Genomic DNA, 14,953 nt, shown 5'->3' with positions numbered 1-14,953 from the left:
CCACTTTCCCAGTGTCTCTTGCCCTGTTGGTTTTGAGAGAAAAGCTTTGGGAAGGGGGATTTCCTCATCCCTCCTTCCTGAGCAGCCTCCTGTCCCCGTGGCCTGCGTGTGTGGTTACAGCAGGCACACAGCAGTGGGATGGGAAGGGCTGGGCAGGGCTGGCTGCAGGCAGCTGCTGGGATGTTCAGCAGGTGATCTGCATGTTTTGCCTGCCTGGATATCCATACCTGCCTTGCCTGTACCACACAGCTGGAGGAATTGATAGGCCAGCTGTGCCTGCCTCTGATCAAGCCCCTGCTCCACTCCAGCTGATGTCACAGGCACAAACCTCCTCACACAGCCTCCTTTTTCCTTTTCTTTTTCTTTTCTAAATGCATGATCGATCTATTTTAAAAGTACACACAGCTATATGGTAGGAGAGATTAAACAGCAGCATAGAAAAAGATCTCCTGTAGGGAAATCTGATTATACCCTTTTAGGAGGGTTTTCTTGTTGAGAGTCAGCCTGCATATTTCCACACTGTATTTGAAGGTCACTCATTGTCTTACACTGCTTCCTACAGCAAAATTGAGAGGAGTATGATGAGATCTCATAGTCACCAGAGAGCTCATTTGTTCAGCAAATCCAGCCACGACCCTTTCTAATGTTTTCTTTCCCTTCTTTCCCTCACTTCTGCTGCCTTGTTTTTAGCTGAGTGCTTCCACTAAAACTCCCTATCAATATTCAGAGATGATTTCTGAAGTTTGGATAAAGTCTATCAAATCTAGCAGAGACCAAAGTGCCAGGGATGTTTGTAGAGTCCAAACAGCTGTCAGAGACTACAGGATCAAAGTCTTTGGGTCACTTCTGCTTCTTCTTAAGTGGGAGATGTACCATTATGAATTCTTTATTTTACCAAGTACATGTGAATGTGGCAGTAGATCATGTATGAAGCTCAGACTGGGCCCAGCTCTGCAAGTGCAGTCAATGCAAATTTTTTGCAGGAGTTGGGAGCAGCCTGCAGGGAAAATCAGCATACTGTGCTGTTGCCTGGGTTTGGTCCTGGTGTTGGTTCAGATGTTCATGGAGAACAGACCCTGTGGCCAATTAAAAGTGCTCTGTTTCCTTTTGAGTTTCCTCCCCGTGTGAAAAGCAGAACTGAAGCTTTTCAGAGTGTGAAACATTAAATCTATGGACATGGAATCTGCCTAAGCACAGCCTATGAACACTGAAAAATTGCTAGAAGTTTGGAAAGTAAAGACTTTAAACTCAGGGATTTGTAATCTTCTGTTGTTGTTCTCCAAGCAATATTTCTGTCTGCCTTCTGCTTAATGAATTAGCAAAGCTAAGAGAGTAGCATGAACTTTCAGAAGATATCCTTCAGTGCCCCTTATGGCTGATCTGGAAAGGATGCTCATTACAGCACCGTGTGAGCAGGAGAGGTAACCCAAAGATGTCAGGAAGGGCTGCAGGCTAAAAAGCTAACCAAAGGTTCTTAGACATTTTATTCCTCCCAGGGATGGCATTAATAGCACCATTAAGTTTGCAGTTTTATTTAATTTCCAGGGATTGTGCCAAATCAGTTTTCTGTGAAAACAGTATCAGCCTGTTCCAAGATCCATCAAGATACCCAAGAATGAGAAATGGGAGCAAAGGCTGGGTCAGGGGTTTTCCCCTTTCCAGTCTGGGAGGAGCAGAGTTCTGAGCCCTGCTGGTGCCTGAGCTGTAGCAGAGCTCACTCCTGAGAGGGAAGGGAAGCCTCAGCTGGGACAGGAGCTTTCCAGGGAGGGAAATGAACCTTCCAAGGACCTTTTCCATTCCTTGAGGTCACCCACTCATGGCCCAGTGTGCACTTGTCCATGAAGTACGTGAAGGGTGGGCACAGACACCAAACCAGAGGGTGCTGCACTAATGGAGAGCTGTTATCAACAGGTTATATTCAGTGGGTCTAATTACCTACATATATTTACTGGAGATGAGGGGAATGAGGGTGCCAGGAAGAGGGGGATGGGTGGGAAAAGTTCTTTCAGTAATTGCAATCAAGTGATCAAAAAAATTCAGGAAACCGGAACCCTGCTTTGCACTGCCTCCCTCCCTCTCCCCCCCAAGGTTTCATTAGTTTTTACAAAGGAGCACTGGGGAGATTATTTATCTTTGATCATTCTGGGATCAATCTGCAGATGTACAGGCTCACTTTAAACCTGTGTTTGCCAACTGTTAAGCTCCACGTTACACCCTGGTTTTTAAAGGCCTTGGGAAGATGTAAACTGGAGACAAAGAGGAGATGGATGATTTCAAAGAGGCATTTCAGGAATTGTTTGAAGAGAGCAGCTGTCCCCCATCCTGATTAACTGCATAGCACTCTGCCATCTCGATTTCAAAAGCAGGTAAGGGTGCAGAAAAGGGGTAGAGAGAATGTCTGGAGAAGGGAGCCAGCCAGCAGCAGCAGCAATGCTGATTTTTCTCATCCTGTTTATTCAGATGGCTTGTTAGGCATTGTTTTATTCCTGATGCCGTTTCACACCTTATTTAACACTTTTCCATATTTTTGCACCCTTCCTAATTCCAAGGGTTCAAGATGGCTGTTTTCTGCAGCCAGCTAATACCTTCAGAGCAGATAATCTGGGGATTCTCTATGTTTGATATACTTACACACTGCTGCTCAACTCCCATGCTGTGCCTCAAATATTTATTTAAAAAAAAAAAAAAAGGAAAAAAAAAACCCCAAACCTTCTCCAGGCTGTTTCCTCCACAGCCTTTGCTGCTGAGGCTTCCCATGCCACCTTCCATGGGGAGCTTGCAGGATGCTGATCTTTTTGTTTATTCATTTATTTTTGAAAGCATCACTAGCTGTCTCCAAAGAAGGGAGTGAAGGCATTTGAGAAGATAATTTGTACACATTTGTCACGGCTCTGCCCAGGTGGGCAGGCACAGTGCTCACTCTGAGCCACGTGTGCTGTGTGTGTGATGAACTGCCACGTCCCAGCCCCAGAGCTGGCTGCACGCTGCCCATCCACCTACAATCTGCATTTTACTTGCCTGGGGCTGCTCATGTTTTTGCAGAGGACAGGGCAAAGATCCAGCTTCAACAAAGACTTTTTAAAGTGAGACTCATAAAAGTGTGCCAGGAACTCAGTTTCCTTATGTTCAACCAAGGTAGAGTAAAGTGAGGAAGATGGCTCAGTGTTTGAATTGCTGCTTTTCTGTGGGTTTTTTGCTGTTGTTGGTTTTCTTTTGTTTCCCCATTAATTACTAAATATTGAGCAACAAAAGTTTATAATTTGAGCAATTTTCTCTGCCAAGATTTGTATTTTTCCTTACTGACTGGCTGTAAGGTGAGTTTAAAAATTAGACATAATACCGTGTCTTCAGTGGCTGGGACAATTCTGGAAAACAGACCTTTTTCCAGAAATGGGAGGAAGTCTCCAGGACATTGTGCCATCCCAGATTTTAGGAATGGCATGTAAAACGTGGAACTGTGTCTGGGGACAGTGTATTTTCCCTGTCCCATTCCTTCTAAGACACAGCCCCTGGCAGAATGCTGGCTCCCAGAACAGAGGCAGAAAACAGGCTTCTGGCCCCTAACAGTGTGGACATTGATGTGTGACCCAGTACAAAATCATGATCCTTGCTCCCTGGAGGGCATGAGGCTGCTTTTACGTTTATTAGCCTGGATATTTTTTCCTGACTAGGTTTGCTTGCTCTCCGTCCTGCATGAGCTGCTGGAAAGCCTGGTTTTCCAAGCACTGACTCCTAGACCTGCAGAGGTTCTCAAGGCTGGTGTGGGCAGCACACAACCTCTGCTCAGAGAGGCTCCTCATGATGGTTTAAATGTTCCTTACACTGTCCTGCCAACCCCTCTTTCTTTTGCTCGATGGTCTGCAAGATAAAAAAACCTCTACAGAAGCAGTGCCGTGGGCAATAGGGACCCTGTGGTTTCCATCAGCTGGTGGTGATGTTGATGATATATATAGAAAAGGAAATTATATTTAACAAAAGAGAAATATTTGTCCTCTGCATGAGACTTTCTCCCTCTCTTCACTCCCTTTCTGTCTGCTGCTTCAGGGAGGTTGTGACTGGCTGGGCAGTACCGAGCTTCACTCTGCTGTCCGCCTGCTGCTTGGGACAGAGCGGCTGCAGCTGGGGATGGGGATGGGGATGGGGATGGGGATGGGGATGGGGATGGGGATGGGGATGGGGCTGGAGCTGCCCTGGGGCTGGATCTTCTGTGGCGCTGGAGCTCCTCCTGTGGGGCTGGATCTGCCATAGAACTGGAGCTGCCATGGGGCTGGGGCTCCTGTGAGGCTGGAGCTTCCATGGGGCTGGAGCTGCTTTGGAGCTAGGAATGGGCCTGGAGCTGCCGTGGGGCTGGCTCTTTTCCCACTGCAATGGGAGAATGGAAACTCCACTGAAGGCACCTTTGTGTCAAAGTCCTAAAAGAGGACAACCTCTGCTCCTGTGTGGATGGGTAAATTTTATCTCTAGACTCTGCAAGAACATCAGGGCATCTGCCAGAGATTTTCAGTTGCTCTCTGTATTCCTGTTACAATGTTATTACTTTTTTTTTTTTCCCTTTTTTTTTTTTTTCTTTACCCTAACTCATTTCACTGGCACTTTTACCAGCATTTCCTACATTTTTTGAGATGTGATAGTCTGGCTTTCTGATGACCTATCGCAAGAGAAAGTTGGGCTACTTATCAGTGAAAGGTACCTTGTCAACCAACTTGGTAGCAGTGTTATATTTAAACAGAAGCAGATGAAAAGCCATGGGGAATAGAAACCACTGCTGCAAAGGTATTAAAGAAGATGCTGTTGTGTGAACAGGGATATGGGGGGAGGTGAAGTTGGAGGCTTTGGAGTTTGCTGTGGGCTCAGTGAATAACTTATTCTGTCTAACACTTGCCATGAAATATCCTAACAATACTCAGGCACTAGTGGTAGCAGAGATATTATCACTTGGGGAGACAACAGAAATGGCCTTATCATTTTGACAATGGCTTTTTTCCCTTATTATCACTAAGTAACAATATCTCTATTTCACTGCCACTACCGAGCCATTGTTTTTTTGATAAATAGAGTGCTTTTTGTGATTTCTTTTCCCCTACTTGTATTTTATCCTTTGTGCATGTGTGCATGTGAGCAGATTTTAAAAAAAAGATGTTCCACCCAATGGTGCAATATTAAAGACTCCATCTCTTAAAAACAGAAGAAGCTGTCAGAGGGGATATTACACAAATGTATGGCTTACTTGGTGTCTCAGGGACTTGTGGTGCCCCTAGGCTTAAAGAAACTCCATTCTACCTGGATCCCCACCCCTCTGAATGAAAAATGGGAGTGTATGAGAGCTGGAGTACACAAGATGTTAGCACCCACTGGTCATATTGCATCCAGAACTGCCTATAACAAAATCTGCATGCTTTGGTGTCTGGTTTGTTCTCAGATGCTCACAGAAAGGCACCATCTCCAGCCTGGATACAACTCATACAAATGCAGTGCTCTGTGTTCTCCACAGTGTGCCCCCAAATGCTCCAACATTTCAGGCCACATCCCAGCTTCCTTCTAGCCCTGTCTCAGAGCTGGAAAACCTGGATGGACCAAGCAGAAGTTAAACTGAGGGTACCACTAGGTTCCACTGATGGTTAAACTGATGGTCCCACTAGGTGTGGCATACAGTGACACCTGGGTGTATTCTCCTTTGAGTCAGCTGAACATCCATCCTCATTTTCCCTCTGTTCCCTTTCCATTCCCCTCCCATGTCCTTCCCCACGGTATCTGAGCACTGCTGCCTACCTGCCTTACCATCAGGGTCATGGGCTGCCATCTGCCTGGGCTGAGTGTGCTCTCCCCTCGTGCACCCATCAGCCACAGTGGCCCTGAATGGATAATGCTCTCTGCTGGTATCATCAGCTGCCACTGTCTGGTCTGTGCACAAAGAGAACCCTCCACCAGAGCCATTGCTATGGTTACAGGCATCCTGTGGGCAGTGGGACCAACAGGAGCTGTAAAGGAAGGTACTACTGCAGTATTTGCATAAAGACTCCCTACCTGCTGTGGAAGCGCCACGTTCTCCAAAATCACTCCCACGAGTTTCTGTCACTGCCTTTCCAAATCTGCATAGATGGGACATTGGGACTCAATTTACACTTTCTTGGCTTGGACTCATAGTGAGAACACTTTCCATAGAGGAGGAAAGAAAATTTATCTTAGAAGATGACAGTACTCAGCTCCCTTGAATGTGAAATAACAAGAAGGAAGATCAGGTTTTGCCCTCTCCCCACCTTTGCATGCCCTGCTTTGCAGAGTGCTTGAACCAGCAATGTGGTAAGATACTTGTTAGCCCCAAAAGCCCAAGCAGCAGGGAAGGGAGTCATCTATCATGCCCATGCTCCATCACTTCCACTGCTGTACTAAATGATGCGCTCAAAACCTGCCACTAAATGGAGGGAAAATGTGACCAGCCTAACTGCTATCAGAAAGTTAAATGCTTAAAATAATGTCATGGAGGATCGCAGAGAAAGGATAGGAGGTAAAGTAGGCTATTTTCCTTGCCTGTGTTATTTTTTCCCCCAAACAGAGGAGGTGCATAGTGAAATTAACCTCTACTCCTTTGATATCCTCCCCTCTGCTCTTGTGCACTCTCTCTCTCTCTCTCTCTCTCTCTCTCTCTCTCTTTTAAGGCTTATATATAATGATTCTATGCAGGAGGATTTTTCATTAGAAGATATGAATAAGGCTTTAATACAAATCAGTCCAGAGAGTCTTTTGGTCTTTTGACAGGATTTTTAAATAGTGCCCCTTGTCTCCCTGATGCAGCCACACACTATCTTGCTCCCATGCTGACCTCTTAGTCTCTTCTCATTAAAGAGCTGGTCCAGGCTGCTGAGCCCTCTCTCTTTTTGGAGATTTTTCCCTGCTTTGTCTCACGTACAAGCATTCCTGCTGCTGACCGACAGCTCCTCATCCCCAGTAATTTCTGCACTGCATTAATTTCTCATTAATCTGCATCATGATTTATGAGTCTTAAATGATGGAAGACTTCTAGAGGAGTGCTTCTCATTTGGCCTGCTGGCTTTTCTCCCCTGCTCCTTCACCCTCCTTCCTCAAAAGCGAATAGACCTCTTCTCCTGCACAAGCTGTCTGCAGAGCATTGTCTCTGTGGGGAGAAACAGGTTAAGCATGGTGCTTTCTGGCTGCTTTCCTGGTAAATTATTTGAGCAAATAAATACTAGGGAGAAAAGGGTCCCACTTTGCTTTTCTCAAGAACTTCAGTAGCTGCTCTCCAAGTCAGTGAGTGTGCGGTGGCTTTGGCAGCCCTGGGGAGTGCTGCCAAAGTCTTTCTTGGAGTTTGGAGAGATTTCAGCAAGGCAATTTTAAACCACCCTGCAGAGATCAATCCCATTAGCAAGAAGGATGGTGACGCCTGGCTGGGCAGGGAGCTCGACCTTCATGCCAGGGGTGGATGAACCACAGGACTTAGGCAGGTGCTGTGTTTGTCTAGCTCAGGGCAGTGGGGAAAGAGAAGGTCTGTGTACTCCCTGTACTGATTTCATGGAACTCTGCTATAGCCCTGCATCAAAATTATCTTTCCTTCCATTTTCATGAGTATATGCAAAAGAGAATGGAAAATTACTCAACTTTAGTTACCCACCAGCACTTTTTGTTCTTCTCTAGAACTCCTGAATTCATAGAATTTGAGGCTATAAATAGTGATGGGATTTCCTCTTCTCTTCTGGTTATTGCTACATGGCTTGGGTCCTCAGGAGAGTCAGAAAACACAAAGAGGTGGGAAATGTTTTGTTTGGAAGACAGGAGAAGAAAATGCTGAATGAAGCAGGCAGGACTGACTAAAAGCAGCAGAGCTGGCAGCAGTGGGGAAGGGAATAGTCAGGAGAGATGCAGAAAGCAATGGGTGGAGATTGATTACAAAATTCTTTGTGCTGTGCCCTGACTCCACTGGTCCACTGCTCAGTGAAAATATTGTTGTTGACTTCCTGTGAATGCATTCAAGTTTCAGACAATACATGCTAAATTTTAGACAGAAATACTCCTCATGGCTCAATAGCTCATGAATCATGAGCATGATTGTCCCACCAAGAAAAAAAGAAGGAAAACTACCTGAACTTTTCCTTTGCAGGAAGAGATTTGATTCCAGGTGAGTTTAAGAAAAGAGGATTTGTCTCAAATCTTTATTTTCCTGGTTTCTTTGCTGTTCTTCATGTTCACAAATTGATCCAGATCTTCTCACATGCAGTGTGTGAAGCTGGTTCTAGCTCTCAGGCTGCCAAACTGCCAGAGAGACAGTTTGGAAAAGCAGTGTTGACCAGGACTAGCAATAGAGCCTGGTTGTTACTGCATGAATATGTAGATGAATGTGTAGTTACTCCAACAGCATCAGGGGAAAGCTGTTTCTTTGGGGGCTGGAAATAGAAGGGAAAATTGCTCAGCTTTTTAGCCAATGTTTTAAATTGATATTTAGGAGAGCAATTTCTGTGTAGCTTGGAAAAGAGGAGAGTGAGAGAGAAAATCTTCATGTAAAAGTCTTTCTGATTCTACTTTGTTAATACTTTAAATCTTTTGAATTTGGGTAGCGTGACTCAAAAGGGAAAATCAGAAATTGTCTCTATGTTAATAGAGCTTTTACAGAGAGCACAAAAGCTTGGGGTGGGAAGAGTGTAAAAATATTTTAATAGGTAACCTTTTATTCGGCAAAATATGTATTACTTCCTATTATGATAAACAGTTTGCATATTTGAGATGAAAATGTTTATACATATACATTACAATTACATATTCATTTGACTTTATATTACATACACAACTCAATTTGAATAAATGTCTGAAGCCAAAGGAATAAATTAGTATTGGTGCTGAGTACTTTCTTTGCCCTTCTCCATTGTGTTGCAAGATTTGCATTTTATAGTTGCACATTAACAAATATGCATATTTCATTATGGTTTTGGATTAAAAGGTTATCATCTCTGTTACCCATTAGTAATAAACAAACACAGACTTTCCATGTGAATTTATCCTTGGCTCAGCTGTTTGCTGATTAGGTTGCTGTCTCTGGGTTTCCTTGTTTTATCCTTGTGGAGAATCCCTAAAGTGGTTTCTAAAGTGCTTATTGTCCTCTGGGGAGCAGTGAATGAGAAAGGGAAGGAGGAAAAGAAGATCCAGAGTTATCCTAAGGTGGAGAAAAGATGGGAAGGTAGGGTTGGGTGCAATCTGCAGCCAGGGTAGGAGCCTTTTTTGGGTAGGTGGCCCCCAAAGCCTGGGCCTCGTGGCAGGAAAAGATCCTTTGAAAACCAGTTTGATGCCTGGACAGGGTCAGAGGGGCAGAAACCCGGTGATGAGCAGGAAGCAGTGTGATCAACCCAATGTCCAGAAATATGAGAGTTTCAAATCAGGAGGTTCCTCCTGTGCCAGGCTGATCCAAACTCCTGAATCTGCACAGGGAGACCTTGGATCTGGACAACTCAGAATCTGGCATCAGCTGGGAAAGGGGAAGAGGGCATCCCAGTTTTACTGGTACCCACTGGTGTGAGCCCTAGTGGAGTCATGCATGGGGCACAGTCCTGGAGCAAACTGGACTAAACCAAGCAGCTTGCAGTAATGTCAGCTCTTATTCCTTGATATCATCTGTGTTCAACCTCTTTTGCCAAAAAAAAAAAAAACCAAACCCTCCTTGATCAATTCTGTGTCTGCAGGCATTTGTAGGGTGGAGGTAGGGAAGGATCAGGGTTGAAGGATCCCTGATTGTCTGGGCTGGGACCCAGGCACTTTCCACCACTGTGGAGTGGACAGCACAGATTCTGGGAGAGATATTTTTGAGTAGCTGAATTTTGAGGAGAGCCAGCATCCAAAAAATAACAAGAACCTGTTTCTGCGGGGAGCACTTGGAGGAAGCTGCCCTGTGAAGTCAGCATGGGCAGAGGGCTATCACCTCCCAGGAGGGAGAGGCTCTGTCCTAAAGCCAGGTGTTATTTACCAAGCTGGTGTGGGGCTGGGCTAGTGTCTTCTTGCAATAGAGCTGTGCATGCCATGGGATTATACACTATGTCTCCAACTGCTCACCTTCTGCAAATAAGCTCCATATGTAAAAACCTATGGCATTTCAATGGATTTTTACTTTATTGAATTTTCCTTTTATTGTCTTTTTAATACAACTTTGCTAAATTCAGTGGGTGTAAATGCTCAAAAGAAACGTTTTGACTTATTTTCCCTCTTCTTCACGGGAGAGAAAAATCAAAAGATTCAGTGCTTCTTCAGCAGAAGAAATAAAAATAGAGAATCCCAGGGTGGGTATCTACACATCTCCCAGGATGCAACTTTGGGCTCATCTGATGTGCCAAAAGTTGCAACTTGCTGCTTCTGCCCTCTGTTTACTCACTAATCCTGCATGAAGGTGCTTTGCTATCCCAGACCATCTTACAGGTGGCATCAAGTGCTACTGCCCAAAGTTGTCCCCTGCTTAGGCCAGGTCTGGACACTCTCTACCAATGCTCTTGAGGATTTCCAAGTGCTAAAACAATGTTTTCCAAATTTTCTGCTCTGTTCCCTGGGAAGAGAATGATATCCCCAGAAACAGGGCAAAGCCCCTGTTCATGTTTTGCCTACTCATTTAACCCCAGCTCGGCTGTTTGCCTGAAATGCAGACTTTCATTTCCTTAAGGCAAAAATATTAGATCAGTTTTCCTTCCACTCTTCCTGATCCTCCCTCTATCCATCACAAGGATCCATTGCTTCCTCCCAGCTCCCTGTTTAGGTGTCAGCTCCAAATGGGAATAACCTCTGGGACAGTAAATGTTTCTCTCCTGATGCAGAACCTGCAGATCTTTCTCAGGGGTGATGCTGTGATGAGCTGCCTGCTCTTTACATCCATCCCTGCCATCCCACCTGGAAGCAGCTCTGGATGGGAAGCCAATCAAGTGAAGGAGCACTAAAGGTCAAGGTGATAGTAATGCATGTTAATAAAATTTACTCACTGAAATGGGGCATTCTAATAATTCTGATGCACAGAACAGAGGCTGCAAGGGAGGTTGGAAATACCACAGTGGGAGACTCAATTCAAATGGGATAAAGGTCTTTTCCCATTCAGCTCCCTAAATAATTTCCAAATTGACAGTAACTGCCATCTATCAACACTAAAGGGTGTTTAGGGTGGCCTGTGGGACCCTATCAGGGTCCCTCACATTGGGCCCCCACCACAGAATTGTCTCCCCCATGCCTTTTGCATGTGGAGCTTTAGCAGAGGGATCACATTTGAGCTGCCACTCCTTGCAGGATTTTTTCAGCTGCTACACTGCCAAGCCATTTGTGATGGAGATGTGATGTCTGTGATAAGTACACAGCAGACTCCTACAAAACAGTCTGGAGGTGGCAATTCAGTTCACCTCGACCACCAAACAACCATCAGATAATTGTAAATTTGGAGTGGAACTAAATAAGCAGTGCATAGCTGCAAGGCTTCATTTCCAGCCACTAATCCTCTTAAATTATTGAGTCACCCTGTAAACTATTAGCTAAGTATTTTGAACAAGAGTCTCTGCTGTGTGTAGCCTCATGTAACTGCAGATTTCAGGCAGAATCTAACTCAGTATAGCAATAAATTTATGTTCTCACATGACATCTAAACTTTGAGTGCATGCTTGACACTCAGAGACCCTGTGCAGAGCACTGATGCAGCCCTGCAAAGCCAGGAGCTTTCATGGAACTGAGAAAGTTCAGTGGTTTGCACAAATAGATTATGCCTTTGGACAGGTGTCTTCTACAGATACTCTCTCTACTTCATGAACATCGAAAGCAGCTCTGATCCATAGCCATAAGAAATCTGCAGTCATTTTCTGCAGTCCATTGAGAAAAGATTTTCAGAGCTTTTGCACATGAATACCATCAGGTTGGAGTTGGTCAAATTATCCACTGAAAATGGTTCCTGCAAATGATTTAGCTCCTTTAGCAGTTTTCTCCTTGCCAGACTATCTGCAAGCAGATTATGAGTTTTATTAAAGTGTTGATTACTTGCAGTTTCACAACTGTTCAAACTATAGTCAGCACAGCCAAATTCAAATGCTGCTCCATCTATGAATGGCTCTTGCAATGAGTAAGACCTGTTTCTGATTTACTGCTCGTACAAGTGGCCATCCATGTTTTACAACCTTGTTTCTACTGCTGGGATGGATGGGAAGGACGTATTAAATGGAAAGTGACCCCTCTATTCAAAAATTGTTTGGAAGCATGTGGAAGTGCTCTGCTAATCCATTGTGTGAGTAATAAATAGGAGTCATTGAGAAAATCTTGAAGCACACTTCCAGGAGGAATACTCCCAGCTACTCAACAGCACCAGCATCTCTCAAGCTCATTTATTCCCACTAATATTCTTGAAATAAACACCCAAGTGTTCATGAATAAACTATCCTTTCTGACTGATGTGAATCCATTTGTGGCTATACATTATTCCAAATGAATACTGTAATTCACTCTAATTTATACCAGAAAGGGGAAATTGATGGAGGAAATAATGAGGTTTGGGGTAATATAAGCATATCTCCATAGTCTCATGAAAGACTATTGTAACATCTTCAGGCTGGAAACTGTTTTCTGAAACTGAGTTGCCCGTGGCTGACACAAGGCTGAAGACACTGTGGTGTTTGTGCCCATTACACAGAGGGTTGTTAGTGCTTATACACATAGATGTTGGTGAGGAACCAATCTGGTGGCAGCCAAGCTGGGCAACAGGAGGTGGCACCTCATGGCCACATACTTCTGGGGACACCTTCCCATCCCTCTAGGAGCTGTGGATTCCTACAGGTGGGATGATACAGCTTCTTTTGTGGTGCTCAGTAAGCATTCAGTGCCAAGTCTGGCAGTAGCCTGCTGCTTTCCTGTTCCATGTGAGGTGAAGGGAACCCCACTGAGGCAATATGGCAATATAAAATCACCTGGTTTCTTGTTCTTACAGACACTGTCACACTAAGAACTCTTTTTTTCTGCCTCTACATCATATGCTTTGAATAAACCAGATTTTCAAAAGAATTAAATGCTTTGATTTTGGAATTACAAGAGGATGGAGATATGAAACCATCTCAGAAGTGTCAGCTACTGAACAGCCTAAATCTGACCCTTGGGCTTTACTCTAAAGTGAAGCTCACTTCTTTTTGCTGCCTGAGCTCCATATGTGGCAAGTGACAAAAAAAGGGACACTTTCTATCCATCAGAACCAGAAACCTGAAAGTGGAAAATATTATAGCCAGAAAGAATTTCTTCAGAACAACAAACACTTTCCTGCGTGGTCGGAAATGCAGTCAGGCTAGGTAAGATAAAAAGGAAGGCAGAGAGTGGATAAGCATCAGTCTAATGATAACAATACAATGTTCTCAGAAAATAAAAAGATATGACAGCAAACAGTGAAAGGATAAGCAAGATAGTTTGGAGAAGGTGCAGTAATATATGGGGGATAATACGTCAGGAAAACATCTGCAAAGACAGGAGCTGTTTCTGGGCCGTATAAAGTCAACAGGCTGCTCTCTAACGGGATTTTCTTTGGGCATTTCAAAATGTTTTGCACTTATTTGTAGTAATTTTGAATGTTTTTTCTCCCTTGCTCAATCACAGGAAATCAAGTAGAAAACAGAAGGGACACACAATTGCTTGGCTCTGTGCCGAGGATCCCTGTCACATTAACCCCCTTGCTGCTGGAAGGGCGTCAGCTGTGGCTCTGTGTTTAGGTTTCAGCAGGGCTCCAATCTTGGCAGTGCTGTGCAAGGACAGTGCTGGCCAAAAAAACCAGCAGAAGCTGTGAGCTCCACTGGGCAGCTCCCAGAAAATTTGCAGTCAAGGATTTACTAGAATTGGCTTTTCTCGTTTTCCCTGTGCACGGTTTGCTCATTCAAGGTATTTCTCTTCAGTTTTTGCATTTGTGTGAAACTCTACCAGGAGCTTCAACTCAGTGAATATTCTGGTGGCACCATGCAAATATCTATGGGATGAGGGAGCAATAGACAGGGGAAGATGTAGAAGTTAAAAGGCATTACTAAACGTGAAGTGGATCATCAATTCCAGGACCCACTTTGCCAAATTCATCCATCTTTTGGTTTTTGTTCTGGCTGTTTCTGAGCACCTTTAAATGGAACTTAGTAACAAAAGTACAGAAGTGTTTAGGCTGCATGGATTTTTTGCATCTTCCAGGGCACAAATCTCTGTTGAGGGTAAGGTTTATATGTTTTTAAGGATGTATTTAAATTTTTTTCTGTGTCTCAGGTACCCAGGCTGTGGGAATAATATGTGTGTCAGGGAGGAATCAGTACACCAAAAATTATTCTCGTACTGGAAAAACATTTTTCTTCCCTTCCAATCTCCATTTTTTCCCATCTTCCAAACTCCAATCAACCATTTATAAAAACAACATCGGATTGTAACGTGAACCTGTACAAGCTGTGATGGGGCAATGACAATTTCCCAATTTCTACCATGCAGGGAGGGACAGGGGGGATTGCAATTTCACACACACGTTAAAATGCTAAGGCACAGGCCTGGCAGCTAGACCTGAAAACCACATGGGGAAGGGGCAGGGGAGAAAAGAAGCAGCTGTTGACAGGCTCATGTCCTGCTTTCTCTGCTTTTTATTTTTGGAGTACATTGGGATAGCCTGGATGTTTGCTCTGCTGACACATGTTGGCTGCCCAGGGTAGCTGTAATAGGCCCCTGTGGGAGGTGTATAATTGAGATATACAGACATTCTGCATATTAACACTAAGCACTTGTCCTGCTTTGAAAAAAGGCCAAAATAATCCCTCTTCCCTTGCTCTTCCTTTCCTGCCTCTTGCCTCTGGGCAACTGCTGGGACTGATTTGCTGGAAGGCAGCTGGAGGTTGGGGCAGGTGGTGCAGAGCTGCTGGGGTGACACAGTCAGCTGCCTGAAGGGGCAGGAGGCTACTAGAGGATGATAAAAGCTTCCAGTGGCTGGAATGACAGTTCAGTA

The sequence above is a fragment of the Onychostruthus taczanowskii genome, unplaced genomic scaffold (genome assembly GCF_017590055.1).
Source record: "Onychostruthus taczanowskii isolate IOZ18803 unplaced genomic scaffold, ASM1759005v1 scaffold9, whole genome shotgun sequence".
NCBI lineage: Eukaryota > Metazoa > Chordata > Aves > Passeriformes > Passeridae > Onychostruthus > Onychostruthus taczanowskii.
Note: the sequence above shows the minus strand (reverse complement) of the source record.